The 20,662-nt window shown below is 37.9% G+C and overlaps 3 long non-coding RNA genes across 9 annotated transcripts; 1 reads left to right on the forward strand and 2 right to left on the reverse strand.

The window, feature by feature from the left end:
* Window positions 1–506: 506 nt before the first annotated feature.
* Window positions 507–14,105, reverse strand: LOC127106333 (uncharacterized). 4 transcript variants are annotated; one of them, XR_007795335.1, is made up of 5 exons: window positions 13,127–14,105; window positions 12,878–13,032; window positions 12,698–12,819; window positions 12,349–12,599; window positions 12,013–12,280 (listed from the first exon to the last, which is right to left on the reverse strand). It is a non-coding gene; the product is annotated as an uncharacterized LOC127106333 (long non-coding RNA). The 4 variants fall into 4 exon arrangements; XR_007795336.1 differs by having other exon boundaries at window positions 12,895–13,032; window positions 13,127–14,104; XR_007795334.1 differs by lacking the exon at window positions 12,013–12,280 and adding an exon at window positions 507–774 and having other exon boundaries at window positions 12,698–13,032.
* On the reverse strand, window positions 861–2,581 carry LOC127106334 (uncharacterized). Of its 2 annotated transcripts, XR_007795338.1 has the most exons (4): window positions 1,610–2,581; window positions 1,361–1,515; window positions 1,181–1,302; window positions 861–1,082 (listed from the first exon to the last, which is right to left on the reverse strand). It is a non-coding gene; the product is annotated as an uncharacterized LOC127106334 (long non-coding RNA). The 2 variants fall into 2 exon arrangements; XR_007795337.1 differs by having other exon boundaries at window positions 1,181–1,515.
* A 4,140-nt stretch (window positions 14,106–18,245) lies between the features above and the next one.
* LOC127106945 (uncharacterized) lies at window positions 18,246–20,402 on the forward strand. 3 transcript variants are annotated; one of them, XR_007795561.1, is made up of 5 exons: window positions 18,246–19,225; window positions 19,320–19,474; window positions 19,533–19,654; window positions 19,753–20,003; window positions 20,072–20,402. It is a non-coding gene; the product is annotated as an uncharacterized LOC127106945 (long non-coding RNA). The 3 variants fall into 3 exon arrangements; XR_007795562.1 differs by having other exon boundaries at window positions 19,320–19,457; XR_007795560.1 differs by having other exon boundaries at window positions 19,320–19,654.
* Window positions 20,403–20,662: the final 260 nt, after the last annotated feature.

A 20,662-nucleotide genomic window follows, 5' to 3' on the forward strand; every position in this document is an offset into this window, starting at 1 on the left:
TTTTATTTTTGCATTTGCATACATTCATCAGTATAAAACGGATTTTAATATCTTGACTTTTTTTATTTTTAATTTGATTTTAATTTCAAATTAAGTTTAATTCCAATTGTCAATTTAATCTTAATTATTTATTTTTACTAATGATTAAAACTCTAATCGATTTTTATTTCCAAATGAATGTTAGAGTTGATATCCAAGTAATTTTAAATGAATTATAGATTAATTTGTTTTTTTTTGTTGATTTGTTATTAGTAATTAAATTGATATTCAAACTAATATTGGATTATTACAAAGAAATCTTCATCCATAGTTTTGTTTATTTCATTCATTTATTCAAGCATTGTCCACCATTTACATAGCATATGATTAATTCATCGTATATAAGGTCTCTAAAATGCAAAGAGAGATCTTTGTCTTGCTACAAGAAACACCAATTTTCATTCATTGAAAATCATAAGATTATCCAAAAAACATACATAATTACAAAAATTGGCATTTTAACCAAATCCAACCCATCCCCAAGAATCCCAAGGATCCTAACCCCTACTTTCTCTCTATGTATATACATTGAAGCACATGGCAAAATGTGAAAGAAAATTGTTCTGTTAAAAAGAATGGAACCAGAGAGACCAATTCCACAATGGCTTCTGTTTCTACACCAAGGCGCAGCATTTGTTGATTTAAGTCCACATCCCTTTGCTGTTGTCGATGCAGCTTATAGGCTCATGATAAATGATGGAATTAACCAGTCAATTTTGTTGATACACAAGAACCCTGCAAGAAATCAACTGTCAGCTTGTTTGAATAAAGCTATGCATCAAGATAGAGGCAGAAGTTCTTACAGTGGAGCAAAGAAATAGAAAGAAAATTCTCGCATCTCAATTGCGATTCCGAATCGCGTTTTAGAGTGAGAAACAAGCAATAAGAAGGTGATACAAAAGAAGGCCTAGTTTTCCAGTGGACCGTTATTAGATCTTTTTTTGGCAATTCTTCAATAGCGGGCTTGCTACGCATTGTTCACTAATTGTGAGACCTTCACATATTGAAGAACAGTTGGGGAAGTTTGGTTACTAATGACCCATCTGTCATAGAAAACACTTTAGAACAGTATGGTGGTTTTGCATATCCAGACAACAATAATGTACTATAAAGGCTTGAAATTGTAGATAAATTCATTTACCAATTGGGGGACTTTGTAAGAAGGATCATGCTGCTATTCGTGCGGACCCCTCAATCAAGAAGTTTGAGAATCAGCCACCAAAATAGTGTCCAAAGTCCTTTGGATATCCAGTTTACAGGGCCCTGCAGCAAGTCCATATCAGAAGCATTCCCAACAGTCTCTATCACATCATTCTTTTACCTCTATGTTGTATGTACCAGATATGCTGCAATTGGCGGTAATACACCGGGAAATCTGTTAACCAGATTCAGAATCTCACGTTTCCAGTGGCTAGTAGTCTTCGCTAATGCTTGCATTATGGTTCACCAAGTTGATTCATACCAGTAGTGCCAATCCTACAAGAAATTTCAAAAATATAGCATTAGTAAGTTAGGCCAAATTCACGGCAGTATTTTCTTTTACTAACAATTTAGAAACATAGAGGAAAACCATCAATCACATGACAGCTCTGTGCGGTAAGAACAATTTATATGCACATCGAAGGCACTAATCCTTGTTTTCTAATATTGGAGCATGTCTTCAAATGTCAATGTTGAGGCACGGTAGCTAAAAAAAAAAGCAGCATTCCTTTGACAGTGGAGTAGTCGGCTACGCCCCCTCATGATTATTTACTTGCTGGATGCCATGTTGGAACGGTTGCCCTATGGAAATTCTCTACAAATTCTTCGTCTAAATGTGATGATACAAGGCGTCTGCTTTGTTTCGGACTTGAAGGCCTTAAGTTTTGGGACCTACATAATCCATTTTGTTCTCTAAGGCAACCTTCACCTGCATCCATTGGTCGTCATACCTGATGAGGTGCAGTAACAGCAGTTTTGTCCGGCTCTAGTACCTGAAAAAAAAGAATGAAGATAACACCGATGTCAATGCGCATTTTGCAACAGTACATGGAAATTTGCCAAAGGGAGATTAAAAAAAATACAGCAAAGCATGGTTGCTGTTGTCGCTGTTATTCCTCTTCCCACACTCTTATTCTCATCATCACACACTTCCAATTTTTGAATACTCAAAGTTAAAGCCAATGCCACACTTATCACGAACTCCGGTCGTACAACCCTCAAGGAGAGTCTCCGATTTGAATATGGACATCAGCCTTCAGTATCACCCACCCAACAAATTGCACAAAACTAACAGGCATATGGGGTTACAGGTCATCAAAGTGTTCAGGATCTTGGTTGTAAACAGACGTCATTTGTTTCTGTTGGTGATCCTGGACGTTATTCACAGGGTATTAATATGTGCAAGAGCTGATATGGATACTCCGGCAGTTGCTACAGGTTCTCTTGTCCAGGTTCGGCCCCCTAGCATAGTACCCTTGGTGGCCCTTGTATCAAGCAGCTTACCACCCAAGGCTCACCATTGCAACCTTTTCACTGCAGTAACAAAGATTAACAGCAAAGAGTTAAATTCCAAAAAAATCCCAAATCAGGGAAGAGACAAAAATCTAAGAGAAAGTTTGAGTTCAAGGTACCGTTTCCGGAAGTGTAGCGTGAAACAAGATAAAAGCACTTCTGAGCATCAAAAAGACTTCTGGAAATTTTCTTCTTTGAGCTCTAGAGGCCACATCCGAAAACCCTAATCTGGAGCATAAAAGGAAGATAGCAAATCAGTGAGAACAGGGGGAGGAAAAAAAAGGAAACGGCGGAAAAGATACGATAAACCCTAATCCCAAAAAAAAAAATCAAAGAAAACCACAAGAGAGACGAAATCAGAAGCTTGCAAACTCACCGCCACCGCAGGAATCCTCGCCGAAGGTGAGTTTTATCCTGTTTAAATCTCGTTAAAACCTTTGTCTCTGTTTGCATGTAGAGTGAAATTTGAGGAAGGTTGAGGATGAGCGAATGAAGGAGAGATTATTGCGAGTGTTGTGAGTTTGAGGATGCGATTGGGAGATTGAGAGAATTTTGAGTGAGCGGGAGAGAAGCGAGAGTGACCAGAAGTGAGATTGAGGGAGTGAGAACGATGAGTTTCTGTTACTATTCCTCCCATTTTTTTTTCTTTTCTTTCATTTATTTAAACCACATAAAAGCCATTTAAAAAATTTATACGTTTAGTCTTTCTTTGTTTTTTTATTTAATAGTGTACATTAATGTCTTGTTTGTTTGTCTTTTTTATTTAATAGTGTACATTAATGTCTTGTTTGTTTGTCTTCCCTATTAATTTACTAGGCTGGGTTTCTTTTGGGTAATCCAACAGATCTTTCATTATTATTTTAGTTTTTTTATTTTTTAATATTTTTGTTCCAATCCTTTCTGGTTTATATACTCAAATGGTTGTTGTAAATAATGACTAGTCATGAGTGGCCTGGTGGAGAGGAGTGGTTGCCATAGTCTCAGGTGGAGTGGGTTCAATACTCATATGTAGCATTCTTTGGTATTTCATTTTCTTTTAGCATTTTGTTTCTTTTAATATTTTTTATGTCTATGTTTTTTTATTAAGTTCATCATGCATGCAAAACCATTTTAAAACTATAAAAATCATTTCTTTTCTCGATTCAATATCGAGCCCATTTTCCATACCCTTGTAAGTCGATTGCTTTTTAAGCATCGCCATCAACCTCACATAGCTTACTCTTGGGCTTTCTTACAATGAGCCGGTTCCCTTGCACTTACACTCATATTTCGCATCATTTGTTGTTTGGGCCCGATTTAATTATTTCATGATTTTTTGAATCCCCATTCGACAAAATGTACCCCACTCCCCCAACGTGTATATAATTTTGTATTGTTTTATTTCTCTATTTGTTTTAGCTACTAACACAAGAATAAAATCGACAATTTCAAAAAATACAAAAATAAATGACTCGATCCAACGTCGAGTATTTTCTCAATAAACAAATCAATTCACCTTTCCCTCCTATTCTTTTCTGTTTCCCTCAAACTTCATCAAATGCTTGATCCAACGTCAAGCCATTTTTTCTGATAAAAAAACTCAAAAAATATTAATTCATATCTAAAGACTTTTCAATAAGATGGAAGTGGAACGCGGTGTATACCACGCACTCCTGAGACTAGGATTCGAGATGTATATCTCGCCAATCCTAGCTTTCGCCATCATCCAAATTTATCCACTTTGTCTTCTCGAGCTCTCATTCAAATTTCTTAAACGTCCATCAATACTTGATCTAGGTCAAGTCATTTTCACAACAAAACCAAAATACTTAATTCTTATTTAAACACTTTTCCAGTAAAGGTGGAAATGGAACATGGTGTATACCATGCACTCCTGAGGTTAAGATTCGAGACGTATGCCTCGCCGATCTTAGCTCTCGCCATCGTCTAAAATTGTCAATGTGGTTTCGTCAAACCCTTTCTCAATCAAATCTAAGATACCTAAATCTTATTTAACACTTTTTCAATAAAGGTGGAAATGGAACATGGTGTATACCATGCACTCCTGAGGTTAAGATTCGAGACGTATGCCTCGCCGATCTTAGCTCTCGCCATCGTCTAAAATTGTTAATGTGGTTTCGTCAAACCCTTTCTCAATCAAATCTAAGATACCTAAATCTTATTTAACACTTTTTCAATAAAGGTGGAAATGGAACATGGTGTATACCATGCACTCCTGAGGTTAAGATTCGAGACGTATGCCTCGCCAATCTTAACTCTCGCCATCGCCTAAAATTGTCAATGCGGTTTCTTCAAACCCTTTCTCAATCAAATTCCAAAATACTTAATTCCTATCTTAACCTTTCTCAATAAAGATGGAAATGGAACATGGTGTATACCATGCACTCCTGAGGCTAGGATTCGAGATGTATATCTCGCTCATCCAAGTTCTCGCCATCACTCAAAATACATCCAACCAATCAAACTTTTTTCTCGTCGCCGTGCGATTAATCAAAAACCTTTTCATAAACGAAAGGTATCTTGTCTTAAGTGATACAAAACAATGTTTCGGCCACAATTGTTGAGTCGAGATAAGTGACGCTTTTCCGAATGTAGATCTATAAATCCGTCCGATGTGTGGTATGCGTCCACTCCTCATCTGTTTTGGGTAAAACGATGTTTTTGTCGATTAATACAATATAGCTTTCGCTAAAATCGACCAACAAACAAACATTTTTCTACCCAGAACTACGTAAGCCTTGATTTCTCTTTTGAGATACGTAGGAGCAGGATTTATAAATCTTGTCAGGCCCATTAATAAAAAAACTTAGGTTTAGTCCTTCGTCAAAAATCCAAAAACATTTCTTCTTTCTTTTATTCTTTCTTTCCCACCTAATAATTCGAAAAGCCTAACATTTCAAACTAACATTAATGCACACAACTGACCTAATGGTTCCCGTTGAGTACAACGGACGTGAGGGGTGCTAATACCTTCCCCTTGCATAATCGACTCCCGAACCCTGATATTGGTTGCGATGACCATATCTTATCCTTTTCTTGTGTCTTGGGTTTTATCGATATTTCCCCTTTCCTTTTTAGGAATAAATAAAGTTCGGTGGCGACTCTGTTCAGTCCATCATTGCGAGCATGCGATCGCGCTTCGCTTTGAAGTCGTATCCCCATTTTTTTCGAGGTGCGACAGATGGCGACTCTGCTGGGGAAAACCAAATCCTAAGCGAGTCAAGCCTAGTTAGGACGTTTGTGTGCCTTTGTTTGTTTAATTATGTGGCTTTTCTTTATTGTTTTATCATCTTTATTGTTATATCTGTTGGATATTGGTTCTATTGTGATTATTGGTACTTGGGTATTTGATTGCAAACCATGTGGGAAAGACTCTACACCCGAGTCTAGAGTGAAAAAACATAAGATAGGACGATGGTTGAGTAGTACAGACTCCCGAGGTGTATACTTCGTAAGAGTCGGTACGAGAACCTCACTTAGAGTAGATTCTTTTGCAAATATTGTCGCCCGAGGTGTATACCTCGTAAGCTTCGATGTTTCAAAAGGGTCCATGACTCTAAGGACCTTTTAGAACATTAAACCTTTGGCCAACTAGAAATGATGGTTGCGTAGTATGGATTCCCGAGGTGGATACCTCGTAAGGATCAATACGAGAACCTCGCTCAGAATAGATTCTCCAGATGGAGTTGATGACCGGAAAGTATTTTCCGTAAGCGTCAAACAGTCTTTTGAATCCATGACTCTGAGTACCCCGTCTAAAACCCAGTCGATGGTTGCGTAGTACGGACTCGCGAGGTGTATACTTCGTAAGAGTCGGTACGAGAACCTCACCCAGAATAGATTCCCTTGATGGAGTTGACGACCGGAAAGTATTTCCCGTAAGCGTCAAATATTCTTGTGAATCAATGACTCTGGGGATCCTTTGTAACAAAACCCTAGATCATACCCGGTGAGAACCTATTCTTGGAAAACAATCAGATTCATCAGTACCTCAGACTTTTGAACCCGTGTATGAAAAACACAAATATGCATGGCTTGCATTGCATTCATTCATTGCATTTGCATCGCATCATAATGCATGTCATTCTCCAGACAAAATACCAAAAAAAACTCATCCATCTTTTGTCCGTGAAGCAAAGTGATTCTCAACACGCGAAGAGCAAAGAACCATGTCTCAGGGGATGATGGACGAGCTAAGGAAAAGCCAAGAAGCGCTGAAGGAGGAACTTAATCTTTTGAAGAGCCAAATGAGATGGGTCTTGGAAACCCTGCAAGTCTTGTTGAGAAAAGAGGGTCACCCAATATACACTGCTGCAACAAAGAGAGCTACTACCCCACATCCATTTGGTGTTACCCCAAGTCAAGGGAAATTCCATGTGGCAACTCCTCATTTACCAGTATATAGACCTCCCTCAAGACGTCATCATCAACATCCTCTGGCTATTTCTCCTCAAAATCACCAAAGTCAGGTTCAGAACAAAAATCAGAATCAGAACAAGAGGAACAAGGATCACAATGACTCGATTCCGGTGCCATAGAGCAAGCTCTACCCGCAACTGATCCAAAATGCTTTGGTGACCCCTCGAGCTCTCGCACCTGTGTCACCATACCTGCCATGGTACAATCCAAATGCAACATGTGAATTCCATAAAGGAGCATTGGGACATGACCTGGATTCTTGCTTAGCGTTGAAAGCCTTGGCGCGAGGGTTGATTAACAAAAAGAGCTTAATCTTTGAAGAAGATCACCCGAAGGTCAAATGCGGCTACCATACCGGAACAATGGGGCACTCCATCGAGGAATGCAAGAGTTTTAAGCTCAAGCTGCAAGGATTGATTAACATATGGTCACCAACACTCAAGGAGGAAGGCTCAAGTACATATACCTTGATTTCTGGGTCAGGTAATGAGAAAGGGAAAGGACCCTTGAAAACCCTCAAGGTTTTGTTCCACAAGGAAGATGTCAGGGATGTGGCTAATGAGCTATCATTGTTTCCTGGTAAGAGCATTGAGATACCGCCTTGGATTTCCAATGTCACGACCCATACCAATGAAAGAAAAGGAGAAGTGAGTAGTGGATTCAAGAAGGTTGCGTTCAACGATGAGATTGAAAGAAAAGAATTTGAAGATCATCATGTCAAAAAGCTGGTTGATCCCAATCTTCAAGTTTGAAGAAATCAATTCCCTAAAGCTGGCAATCATTTGGTTGTTTCAACACTTCTTTTGTAGTTTCTTTGCATGTTGGTTGTTATTTGCTTTTAAACATTGTTGTTTTATTTGAATTGGTAAGATTAATGAAATGTTTATGCATCTTTTGAATTGATCCATTCGTATTCACTCGTTTTTCATTTATCTTAAAAAACAAAAATTCTCCTCTCATTCACTTTTGTTTATCAAACTATTGTGTTAACAAAGATTGGAAGGAGGATGATGAAAATAAAACACTTGAAATTGTTGTGGTATGCTTCTGAGTAAAACCTTGTCGATGATGTAAGGCGTTGTTTCAAATCCCCAAACACTGAAGTTATAAGGAGTTAATCCCTAGTCAACCACTTTGAGCCTAGAAGTTGGTGTTTATTTCGGATCTAAAACCCTTAATCTTAACCTGGGGCAGGGTAGTTATGTTCAGATAGTTTGATCGTGCATTCGATCTTTCAAAAAAAATCGTTCATATGAACACCCTCCAATTAGGTTCAACCACATGTTATCCTTCGCGCACATGTTGAAGTGTCGAAGAAGTTAAGAAAAGCTAAAATTAGTGTTGGTTGATCCTTATCCACCAATAATGTGGCAGTCAATACCTTTAAAAAATAAAAAAAGCCCACTAGGTCAAATACCACAAAATGACTTAGGCAAAAGTTAGGGCATCCCGATGGACCAAAAGCTTCAGAGAAGCGGTCCAGGCAAAATTAGGGATAAAGAAGATCAATCAAAAGAGGTCACCAAAATCCTCAACAAAAAAAAAAGGTGACTGCCATTTCAAGAAAAATTCGTCTTGAACCCTCATCACACTTTCGAACCCTCTTGGAAGTCGAATACGTGTATCGAATTAACTGAACATAGGAACTGGAGATCATCAAGAAGAAGGGGTGGGTAAAAACAAATTTTGAGCCTTATATCCTTTTGTTTCAAGAAATCGCGAACCAGACCACGTTACAACCCTTAAAAGACCTAATTGAGGTAGGGTTTATTTTGAAAGCATACTATAACAAGGTTGTGTTAACTTGACTCCAAACGATTTTTGTTAATCATTTGATGGCACCAACTTGCATACTGTGAATGACTTGATCACCATTGTGTTCTTATCAACGACTCGTTCACTGTATTTCACCCGTTCATATCAATAAATTTTGATTTCAAATTTTGCATAAGCATTGAATTAAAATTACCATTTTTGAATGAACAATCTTATTTGCGAGTCAACACTTAGCATCAAAGAAATTCAATACACAGTTGAGGAACTTGATGGAGTGAAAGAAGTCTAGTCAAGGGCAAATCACTTTGAGCATCAGTTAATTCGAGCTAGTCACCCTAAGGGTCATCTAGCCAAGAGTAATCTGCTTCAAGAATCAGACCGGGGCAAGCCACCTCAGAGCTCAGTAAATCCAATCACTCCAAGGTTCAGTTAGCCAAAAGTAATTTGCTTCAAGACTTAGACCGGGGTAAGCCACCTCAGAGCTCAATGAGTCCAACTATTCCAAGGAAAGTCAATCAAGAGTCTACCATTCCAACATTTGGTTAGTTAAGTTCAGACCATTGCAAGTTTCAAACACTTGGGACAAGCCATCTCGAGGTAGTCTCATGGAAAGTTGTTTCCAAACCCACTTTCAAGGTGAACATTTTCAAAGACCCAATAAATAGGGGCAAGATGAGCCACAGAGGGGAAGAACCCCCTTCATGCTTTCAAACTGCTCAAACAAATTCTGCCATACGTCAACAACTATTGAGTTTAAGATGAGTGCCCGAAAATTATGCTAGCACGATTCATTAATCCTCCAAAAGTATCCCATTGGCAAAGTTGTGGTTATCAAGCTGGATAGAATCCTCCTTTGGCAACATCTATCATAAAATATTTGGTTGAGTTCTCGGTGTTGAGGAATCATGAGCTTCCATCAAAAGCCTTTACGAACTCCCAGTCTGCCTAGTGTCTGCATTCTCATAATCATGATCATTCATATATCATGCATAAAAGGAAATTCAAATCATGCATAGCCGAAATGTACTTCGTGCTCATTTTGCATTGACCCAGGTCTTGTTGTCGATCCTAGATCCTTTGACCTCTAATTCCAGATTGTCTTTGGTATCCTTAAACCAACATCCGGTTTTCGCAGTCATTTTCAAGTCCAATTGTTGTTGGCAAAATCCGTTAAAAGCTGGTTGTAGTCCATTGCTTACGGTCAGAGTTCAATTGTTGTTATTCCGGTGTCAGGTCATACATGAACCGGCTCTGAAGTTTTTTCCTTTTGTTCAATACGATTCAGGTCATATATGAACCTGTTGTTGAACTTTTATTCCGGGGTCAGGTCATACTTGAACTTGCTCTGAAGAGTTTTTCCAATTTTTGTTCAATACCATTCAGGTCATGTATGAACCTGTTGTTGAGCTTTTATTCCGGGGTCAGGTCATACTTGAACCTGCTCTGAAGAGTTTTTCCAGTTTTGTTCAATACTATTCAGGTCATGTTTGAACCTGTTGTTGAGCTTTATTCCGGTGTCAGGTCATACTTGAACCTGCTCTAAAGAGTTTTTCCGATTTTTTTGTTCAATACTATTCATGGTCATGTTTGAACCTGTTGTTGAGCTTTTATTCCGGGGTCAGGTCATACTTGAACTTGCTCTGAAGAGTTTTTCCAACTTTTGTTCAATACCATTCAGGTCATGTATGAACCTGTTGTTGAACTTTTATTCCGGGGTCGGGTCATACTTGAACCTGCTCTGAAGAGTTTTTCCAATTTTTGTTCAATACCATTCAGGTCATGTATGAACCTGTTGTTGAGCTTTTATTCCGGGGTCAGGTCATACTTGAACCTGCTCTGAAGAGTTTTTCCAATTTTTGTTCAATACTATTCAGGTCATGTTTGAACCTGTTGTTGAGCTTTTATTCCGGGGTCAGGTCATACTTGAACCTGCTCTGAAGAGTTTTTCCAATTTTTGTTCAATACTATTCAGGTCATGTTTGAACCTGTTGTTGGGCTTTTATTCCGATGTCAGGTCATACTTGAACTTGTTCTGAAGATTCTTTCCCTATTTGTTCAATACCATTCAGGTCATGTATGAACCTGTTGTTGAACCCTTATTCCGGTGTCAGGTCATACTTGAACCTGCTCTGAAGATTTTTCTCTGTTTGTTCAATACCATTCAGGTCATGTATGAACCTGTTGTTGAACCCTTATTCCGGTGTCAGGTCATACATGAACCTGTTCTGAAGAGTTTTTCTCCATGAGTATTCCCCAGCGTTGTCAGGTCATATATGAACCTGTTGTAGCACCTTTTCCTTTATTCGGGATTGGTAAGTCATATGTGAACTTACTGCCGAAATCCCTTGTATTCTAAGTGTCGTTTATCAAATCTCACTTTGAATACTCCCCAGTGTGTGTCTGATTCTCCAGCAGGACTGTTTCCCCAGCAAGTTGTTACTTACCATTTGTCTGTCTCCCTGTGGATCATCAGTATTCTCCACATATTGGTTTGTCTAGTAGCATCCCCTGTCAAGGGTCCACTATATCCCTAGTAGATAAAAATTACAAAATAAAAGAATCATGCATCCGTGTATATCATGTCATATCATATCATATCATATCATGTCACATCATGTCATAGGGATTCAGGATCAAAATCCGGGTCTTCTTAATATTTAACCATCTCCCACTATGATCATATGAAGAGTGTCCTGCTTCATATTCTCTAGTTGAAGATACTTAAATAGGGGCAACTGTCATACCCCGATTTTGATCCTGAAATTTTTCCATTTTTTCTTTTATTTTTGCATTTGCATACATTCATCAGTATAAAACGGATTTTAATATCTTGACTTTTTTTTATTTTTAATTTGATTTTAATTTCAAATTAAGTTTAATTCCAATTGTCAATTTAATCTTAATTATTTATTTTTACTAATGATTAAAACTCTAATCGATTTTTATTTCCAAATGAATGTTAGAGTTGATATCCAAGTAATTTTAAATGAATTATAGATTAATTTGTTTTTTTTTGTTGATTTGTTATTAGTAATTAAATTGATATTCAAACTAATATTGGATTATTACAAAGAAATCTTCATCCATAGTTTTGTTTATTTCATTCATTTATTCAAGCATTGTCCACCATTTACATAGCATATGATTAATTCATCGTATATAAGGTCTCTAAAATGCAAAGAGAGATCTTTGTCTTGCTACAAGAAACACCAATTTTCATTCATTGAAAATCATAAGATTATCCAAAAAACATACATAATTACAAAAATTGGCATTTTAACCAAATCCAACCCATCCCCAAGAATCCCAAGGATCCTAACCCCTACTTTCTCTCTATGTATATACATTGAAGCACATGGCAAAATGTGAAAGAAAATTGTTCTGTTAAAAAGAATGGAACCAGAGAGACCAATTCCACAATGGCTTCTGTTTCTACACCAAGGCGCAGCATTTGTTGATTTAAGTCCACATCCCTTTGCTGTTGTCGATGCAGCTTATAGGCTCATGATAAATGATGGAATTAACCAGTCAATTTTGTTGATACACAAGAACCCTGCAAGAAATCAACTGTCAGCTTGTTTGAATAAAGCTATGCATCAAGATAGAGGCAGAAGTTCTTACAGTGGAGCAAAGAAATAGCAACAAAATAGAAAGAAAATTCTCGCATCTCAATTGCGATTCCGAATCGCGTTTTAGAGTGAGAAACAAGCAATAAGAAGGTGATACAAAAGAAGGCCTAGTTTTCCAGTGGACCGTTATTAGATCTTTTTTTGGCAATTCTTCAATAGCGGGCTTGCTACGCATTGTTCACTAATTGTGAGACCTTCACATATTGAAGAACAGTTGGGGAAGTTTGGTTACTAATGACCCATCTGTCATAGAAAACACTTTAGAACAGTATGGTGGTTTTGCATATCCAGACAACAATAATGTACTATAAAGGCTTGAAATTGTAGATAAATTCATTTACCAATTGGGGGACTTTGTAAGAAGGATCATGCTGCTATTCGTGCGGACCCCTCAATCAAGAAGTTTGAGAATCAGCCACCAAAATAGTGTCCAAAGTCCTTTGGATATCCAGTTTACAGGGCCCTGCAGCAAGTCCATATCAGAAGCATTCCCAACAGTCTCTATCACATCATTCTTTTACCTCTATGTTGTATGTACCAGATATGCTGCAATTGGCGGTAATACACCGGGAAATCTGTTAACCAGATTCAGAATCTCACGTTTCCAGTGGCTAGTAGTCTTCGCTAATGCTTGCATTATGGTTCACCAAGTTGATTCATACCAGTAGTGCCAATCCTACAAGAAATTTCAAAAATATAGCATTAGTAAGTTAGGCCAAATTCACGGCAGTATTTTCTTTTACTAACAATTTAGAAACATAGAGGAAAACCATCAATCACATGACAGCTCTGTGCGGTAAGAACAATTTATATGCACATCGAAGGCACTAATCCTTGTTTTCTAATATTGGAGCATGTCTTCAAATGTCAATGTTGAGGCACGGTAGCTAAAAAAAAAAGCAGCATTCCTTTGACAGTGGAGTAGTCGGCTACGCCCCCTCATGATTATTTACTTGCTGGATGCCATGTTGGAACGGTTGCCCTATGGAAATTCTCTACAAATTCTTCGTCTAAATGTGATGATACAAGGCGTCTGCTTTGTTTCGGACTTGAAGGCCTTAAGTTTTGGGACCTACATAATCCATTTTGTTCTCTAAGGCAACCTTCACCTGCATCCATTGGTCGCCATACCTGATGAGGTGCAGTAACAGCAGTTTTGTCCGGCTCTAGTACCTGAAAAAAAAAGAATGAAGATAACACCGATGTCAATGCGCATTTTGCAACAGTACATGGAAATTTGCCAAAGGGAGATTAAAAAAAAATACAGCAAAGCATGGTTGCTGTTGTCGCTGCTATTCCTCTTCCCACACTCTTATTCTCATCATCACACACTTCCAATTTTTGAATACTCAAAGTTAAAGCCAATGCCACACTTATCACGAACTCCGGTCGTACAACCCTCAAGGAGAGTCTCCGATTTGAATATGGACATCAGCCTTCAGTATCACCCACCCAACAAATTGCACAAAACTAACAGGCATATGGGGTTACAGGTCATCAAAGTGTTCAGGATCTTGGTTGTAAACAGACGTCATTTGTTTCTGTTGGTGATCCTGGACGTTATTCACAGGGTATTAATATGTGCAAGAGCTGATATGGATACTCCGGCAGTTGCTACAGGTTCTCTTGTCCAGGTTCGGCCCCCTAGCATAGTACCCTTGGTGGCCCTTGTATCAAGCAGCTTACCACCCAAGGCTCACCATTGCAACCTTTTCACTGCAGTAACAAAGATTAACAGCAAAGAGTTAAATTCCAAAAAAATCCCAAATCAGGGAAGAGACAAAAATCTAAGAGAAAGTTTGAGTTCAAGGTACCGTTTCCGGAAGTGTAGCGTGAAACAAGATAAAAGCACTTCTGAGCATCAAAAAGACTTCTGGAAATTTTCTTCTTTGAGCTCTAGAGGCCACATCCGAAAACCCTAATCTGGAGCATAAAAGGAAGATAGCAAATCAGTGAGAACGGGGGGAGGAAAAAAAAGGAAACGGCGGAAAAGATACGATAAACCCTAATCCCAAAAAAAAAAATCAAAGAAAACCACAAGAGAGACGAAATCAGAAGCTTGCAAACTCACCGCCACCGCAGGAATCCTCGCTGAAGGTGAGTTTTATCCTGTTTAAATCTTGTTAAAACCTTTGTCTCTGTTTGCATGTAGAGTGAAATTTGAGGAAGGTTGAGGATGAGCGAATGAAGGAGAGATTATTGCGAGTGTTGTGAGGTTGAGGATGTGATTGGGAGATTGAGAGAATTTTGAGTGAGCGGGAGAGAAGCGAGAGTGACCAGAAGTGAGATTGAGGGAGTGAGAACGATGAGTTTCTGTTACTATTCCTCCCATTTTTTTTTTCTTTTCTTTTATTTATTTAAACCACATAAAAGCCATTTAAAAAATTTATACGTTTAGTCTTTCTTTGTTTTTTTATTTAATAGTGTACATTAATGTCTTGTTTGTTTGTCTTTTTTATTTAATAGGGTACATTAATGTCTTGTTTGTTTGTCTTCCCTATTAATTTACTAGGCTGGGTTTCTTTTGGGTAATCCAACAGATCTTTCATTATTATTTTAGTTTTTTTTATTTTTTAATATTTTTGTTCCAATCCTTTCTGGTTTATATACTCAAATGGTTGTTGTAAATAATAACTAGTCATGAGTGGCCTGGTGGAGAGGGGTGGTTGCCATAGTCTCAGGTGGAGTGGGTTCAATACTCATATGTAACATTCTTTGATATTTCATTTTCTTTTAGCATTTTGTTTCTTTTAATATTTTTTATGTCTATGTTTTTTTATTAAGTTCATCATGCATGCAAAACCATTTTAAAACTATAAAAATCATTTCTTTTCTCGATTCAATATCGAGCCCATTTTCCATACCCTTGTAAGTCGATTGCTTTTTAAGCATCGCCATCAACCTCACATAGCTTACTCTTGGGCTTTCTTACAATGAGCCGGTTCCCTTGCACTTACACTCATATTTCGCATCATTTGTTGTTTGGGCCCGATTTAATTATTTCATGATTTTTTGAATCCCCATTCGACAAAATGTACCCCACTCCCCCAACGTGTATATAATTTTGTATTGTTTTATTTCTCTATTTGTTTTAGCTACTAACACAAGAATAAAATCGACAATTTCAAAAAATACAAAAATAAATGACTCGATCCAACATCGAGTATTTTCTCAATAAACAAATCAATTCACCTTTCCCTCCTATTCTTTTCTGTTTCCCTCAAACTTCATCAAATGCTTGATCCAACGTCAAGCCATTTTTTCTGATAAAAAAACTCAAAAAATATTAATTCATATCTAAAGACTTTTCAATAAGATGGAAGTGGAACGCGGTGTATACCACGCACTCCTGAGACTAGGATTCGAGATGTATATCTCGCCAATCCTAGCTTTCGCCATCATCCAAATTTATCCACTTTGTCTTCTCGAGCTCTCATTCAAATTTCTTAAACGTCCATCAATACTTGATCTAGGTCAAGTCATTTTCACAACAAAACCAAAATACTTAATTCTTATTTAAACACTTTTCCAGTAAAGGTGGAAATGGAACATGGTGTATACCATGCACTCCTGAGGTTAAGATTCGAGACGTATGCCTCGCCGATCTTAGCTCTCGCCATCGTCTAAAATTGTCAATGTGGTTTCGTCAAACCCTTTCTCAATCAAATTTAAGATACCTAAATCTTATTTAACACTTTTTCAATAAAGGTGGAAATGGAACATGGTGTATACCATGCACTCCTGAGGTTAAGATTCGAGACGTATGCCTCGCCGATCTTAGCTCTCGCCATCGTCTAAAATTGTCAATGTGGTTTCGTCAAACCCTTTCTCAATCAAATCTAAGATACCTAAATCTTATTTAACACTTTTTCAATAAAGGTGGAAATGGAACATGGTGTATACCATGCACTCCTGAGGTTAAGATTCGAGACGTATGCCTCGCCAATCTTAACTCTCGCCATCGCCTAAAATTGTCAATGCGGTTTCTTCAAACCCTTTCTCAATCAAATTCCAAAATACTTAATTCCTATCTTAACCTTTCTCAATAAAGATGGAAATGGAACATGGTGTATACCATGCACTCCTGAGGCTAGGATTCGAGATGTATATCTCGCTCATCCAAGTTCTCGCCATCACTCAAAATACATCCAACCAATCAAACTTTTTTCTCGTCGCCGTGCGATTAATCAAAAACCTTTTCATAAACGAAAGGTATCTTGTCTTAAGTGATACAAAACAATGTTTCGGCCACAATTGTTGAGTCGAGATAAGTGACGCTTTTCCGAATGTAGATCTATAAATCCGTTCGATGTGTGGTATGCGTCCACTCCTCATCTGTTTTGGGTAAAACGATGTTTTTGTCGATTAATACAATATAGCTTTCGCTAAAATCGACCAACAAACAAACATTTTTCTACCCAGAACTACGTAAGCCTTGATTTCTCTTTTGAGATACGTAGGAGCAGGATTTATAAATCTTGTCAGGCCCATTAATAAAAAAACTTAGGTTTAGTCCTTCGTCAAAAATCCAAAAACATTTCTTCTTTCTTTTATTCTTTCTTTCCCACCTAATAATTCGAAAAGCCTAACATTTCAAACTAACATTAATGCACACAACTGACCTAATGGTTCCCGTTGAGTACAACGGACGTGAGGGGTGCTAATACCTTCCCCTTGCGTAATCGACTCCCGAACCCTGATATTGGTTGCGATGACCATATCTTATCCTTTTCTTGTGTCTTGGGTTTTATCGATATTTCCCCTTTCCTTTTTAGGAATAAATAAAGTTCGGTGGCGACTCTGTTCAGTCCATCATTGCGAGCATGCGATCGCGCTTCGCTTTGAAGTCGTATCCCCATTTTTTTCGAGGTGCGACAGATAAAAATATTAAAAGAAACAAAATGCTAAAAGAAAATGAAATACCAAAGAATGCTACATATGAGTATTGAACCCACTCCACCTGAGACTATGGCAACCACCCCTCTCCACCAGGCCACTCATGACTAGTTATTATTTACAACAACCATTTGAGTATATAAACCAGAAAGGATTGGAACAAAAATATTAAAAAATAAAAAAACTAAAATAATAATGAAAGATCTGTTGGATTACCCAAAAGAAACCCAGCCTAGTAAATTAATAGGGAAGACAAACAAACAAGACATTAATGTACACTATTAAATAAAAAAGACAAACAAACAAGACATTAATGTACACTATTAAATAAAAAAACAAAGAAAGACTAAACGTATAAATTTTTTAAATGGCTTTTATGTGGTTTAAATAAATAAAAGAAAAGAAAAAAAAATGGGAGGAATAGTAACAGAAACTCATCGTTCTCACTCCCTCAATCTCACTTCTGGTCACTCTCGCTTCTCTCCCGCTCACTCAAAATTCTCTCAATCTCCCAATCGCATCCTCAAACTCACAACACTCGCAATAATCTCTCCTTCATTCGCTCATCCTCAACCTTCCTCAAATTTCACTCTACATGCAAACAGAGACAAAGGTTTTAACAAGATTTAAACAGGATAAAACTCACCTTCGGCGAGGATTCCTGCGGTGGCGGTGAGTTTGCAAGCTTCTGATTTCGTCTCTCTTGTGGTTTTCTTTGATTTTTTTTTTTGGGATTAGGGTTTATCGTATCTTTTCCGCCGTTTCCTTTTTTTTCCTCCCCCCGTTCTCACTGATTTGCTATCTTCCTTTTATGCTCCAGATTAGGGTTTTCGGATGTGGCCTCTAGAGCTCAAAGAAGAAAATTTCCAGAAGTCTTTTTGATGCTCAGAAGTGCTTTTATCTTGTTTCACGCTACACTTCCGGAAACGGTACCTTGAACTCAAACTTTCTCTTAGATTTTTGTCTCTTCCCTGATTTGGGATTTTTTTGGAATTTAACTCTTTGCTGTTAATCTTTGTTACTGCAGTGAAAAGGTTGCAATGGTGAGCCTTGGGTGGTAAGCTGCTTGATACAAGGGCCACCAAGGGTACTATGCTAGGGGGCCGAACCTGGACAAGAGAACCTGTAGCAACTGCCGGAGTATCCATATCAGCTCTTGCACATATTAATACCCTGTGAATAACGTCCAGGATCACCAACAGAAACAAATGACGTCTGTTTACAACCAAGATCCTGAACACTTTGATGACCTGTAACCCCATATGCCTGTTAGTTTTGTGCAATTTGTTGGGTGGGTGATACTGAAGGCTGATGTCCATATTCAAATCGGAGACTCTCCTTGAGGGTTGTACGACCGGAGTTCGTGATAAGTGTGGCATTGGCTTTAACTTTGAGTATTCAAAAATTGGAAGTGTGTGATGATGAGAATAAGAGTGTGGGAAGAGGAATAGCAGCGACAACAGCAACCATGCTTTGCTGTATTTTTTTTTAATCTCCCTTTGGCAAATTTCCATGTACTGTTGCAAAATGCGCATTGACATCGGTGTTATCTTCATTCTTTTTTTTTCAGGTACTAGAGCCGGACAAAACTGCTGTTACTGCACCTCATCAGGTATGGCGACCAATGGATGCAGGTGAAGGTTGCCTTAGAGAACAAAATGGATTATGTAGGTCCCAAAACTTAAGGCCTTCAAGTCCGAAACAAAGCAGACGCCTTGTATCATCACATTTAGACGAAGAATTTGTAGAGAATTTCCATAGGGCAACCGTTCCAACATGGCATCCAGCAAGTAAATAATCATGAGGGGGCGTAGCCGACTACTCCACTGTCAAAGGAATGCTGCTTTTTTTTTTAGCTACCGTGCCTCAACATTGACATTTGAAGACATGCTCCAATATTAGAAAACAAGGATTAGTGCCTTCGATGTGCATATAAATTGTTCTTACCGCACAGAGCTGTCATGTGATTGATGGTTTTCCTCTATGTTTCTAAATTGTTAGTAAAAGAAAATACTGCCGTGAATTTGGCCTAACTTACTAATGCTATATTTTTGAAATTTCTTGTAGGATTGGCACTACTGGTATGAATCAACTTGGTGAACCATAATGCAAGCATTAGCGAAGACTACTAGCCACTGGAAACGTGAGATTCTGAATCTGGTTAACAGATTTCCCGGTGTATTACCGCCAATTGCAGCATATCTGGTACATACAACATAGAGGTAAAAGAATGATGTGATAGAGACTGTTGGGAATGCTTCTGATATGGACTTGCTGCAGGGCCCTGTAAACTGGATATCCAAAGGACTTTGGACACTATTTTGGTGGCTGATTCTCAAACTTCTTGATTGAGGGGTCCGCACGAATAGCAGCATGATCCTTCTTACAAAGTCCCCCAATTGGTAAATGAATTTATCTACAATTTCAAGCCTTTATAGTACATTATTGTTGTCTGGATATGCAAAACCACCATACTGTTCTAAAGTGTTTTCTATGACAGATGGGTCATTAGTAACCAAACTTCCCCAACTGTTCTTCAATATGTGAAGGTCTCACAATTAGTGAACAATGCGTAGCAAGCCCGCTATTGAAGAATTGCCAAAAAAAGATCTAATAACGGTCCACTGGAAAACTAGGCCTTCTTTTGTATCACCTTCTTATTGCTTGTTTCTCACTCTAAAACGCGATTCGGAATCGCAATTGAGATGCGAGAATTTTCTTTCTATTTTGTTGCTATTTCTTTGCTCCACTGTAAGAACTTCTGCCTCTATCTTGATGCATAGCTTTATTCAAACAAGCTGACAGTTGATTTCTTGCAGGGTTCTTGTGTATCAACAAAATTGACTGGTTAATTCCATCATTTATCATGAGCCTATAAGCTGCATCGACAACAGCAAAGGGATGTGGACTTAAATCAACAAATGCTGCGCCTTGGTGTAGAAACAGAAGCCATTGTGGAATTGGTCTCTCTGGTTCCATTCTTTTTAACAGAACAATTTTCTTTCACATTTTGCCATGTGCTTCAATGTATATACATAGAGAGAAAGTAGGGGTTAGGATCCTTGGGATTCTTGGGGATGGGTTGGATTTGGTCAAAATGCCAATTTTTGTAATTATGTATGTTTTTTGGATAATCTTATGATTTTCAATGAATGAAAATTGGTGTTTCTTGTAGCAAGACAAAGATCTCTCTTTGCATTTTAGAGACCTTATATACGATGAATTAATCATATGCTATGTAAATGGTGGACAATGCTTGAATAAATGAATGAAATAAACAAAACTATGGATGAAGATTTCTTTGTAATAATCCAATATTAGTTTGAATATCAATTTAATTACTAATAACAAATCAGCAAAAAAAAACAAATTAAAAACAAATTAATCTATAATTCATTTAAAATTACTTG

This window comes from Lathyrus oleraceus, chromosome 7 (genome assembly GCF_024323335.1).
Source record: "Lathyrus oleraceus cultivar Zhongwan6 chromosome 7, CAAS_Psat_ZW6_1.0, whole genome shotgun sequence".
NCBI lineage: Eukaryota > Viridiplantae > Streptophyta > Magnoliopsida > Fabales > Fabaceae > Lathyrus > Lathyrus oleraceus.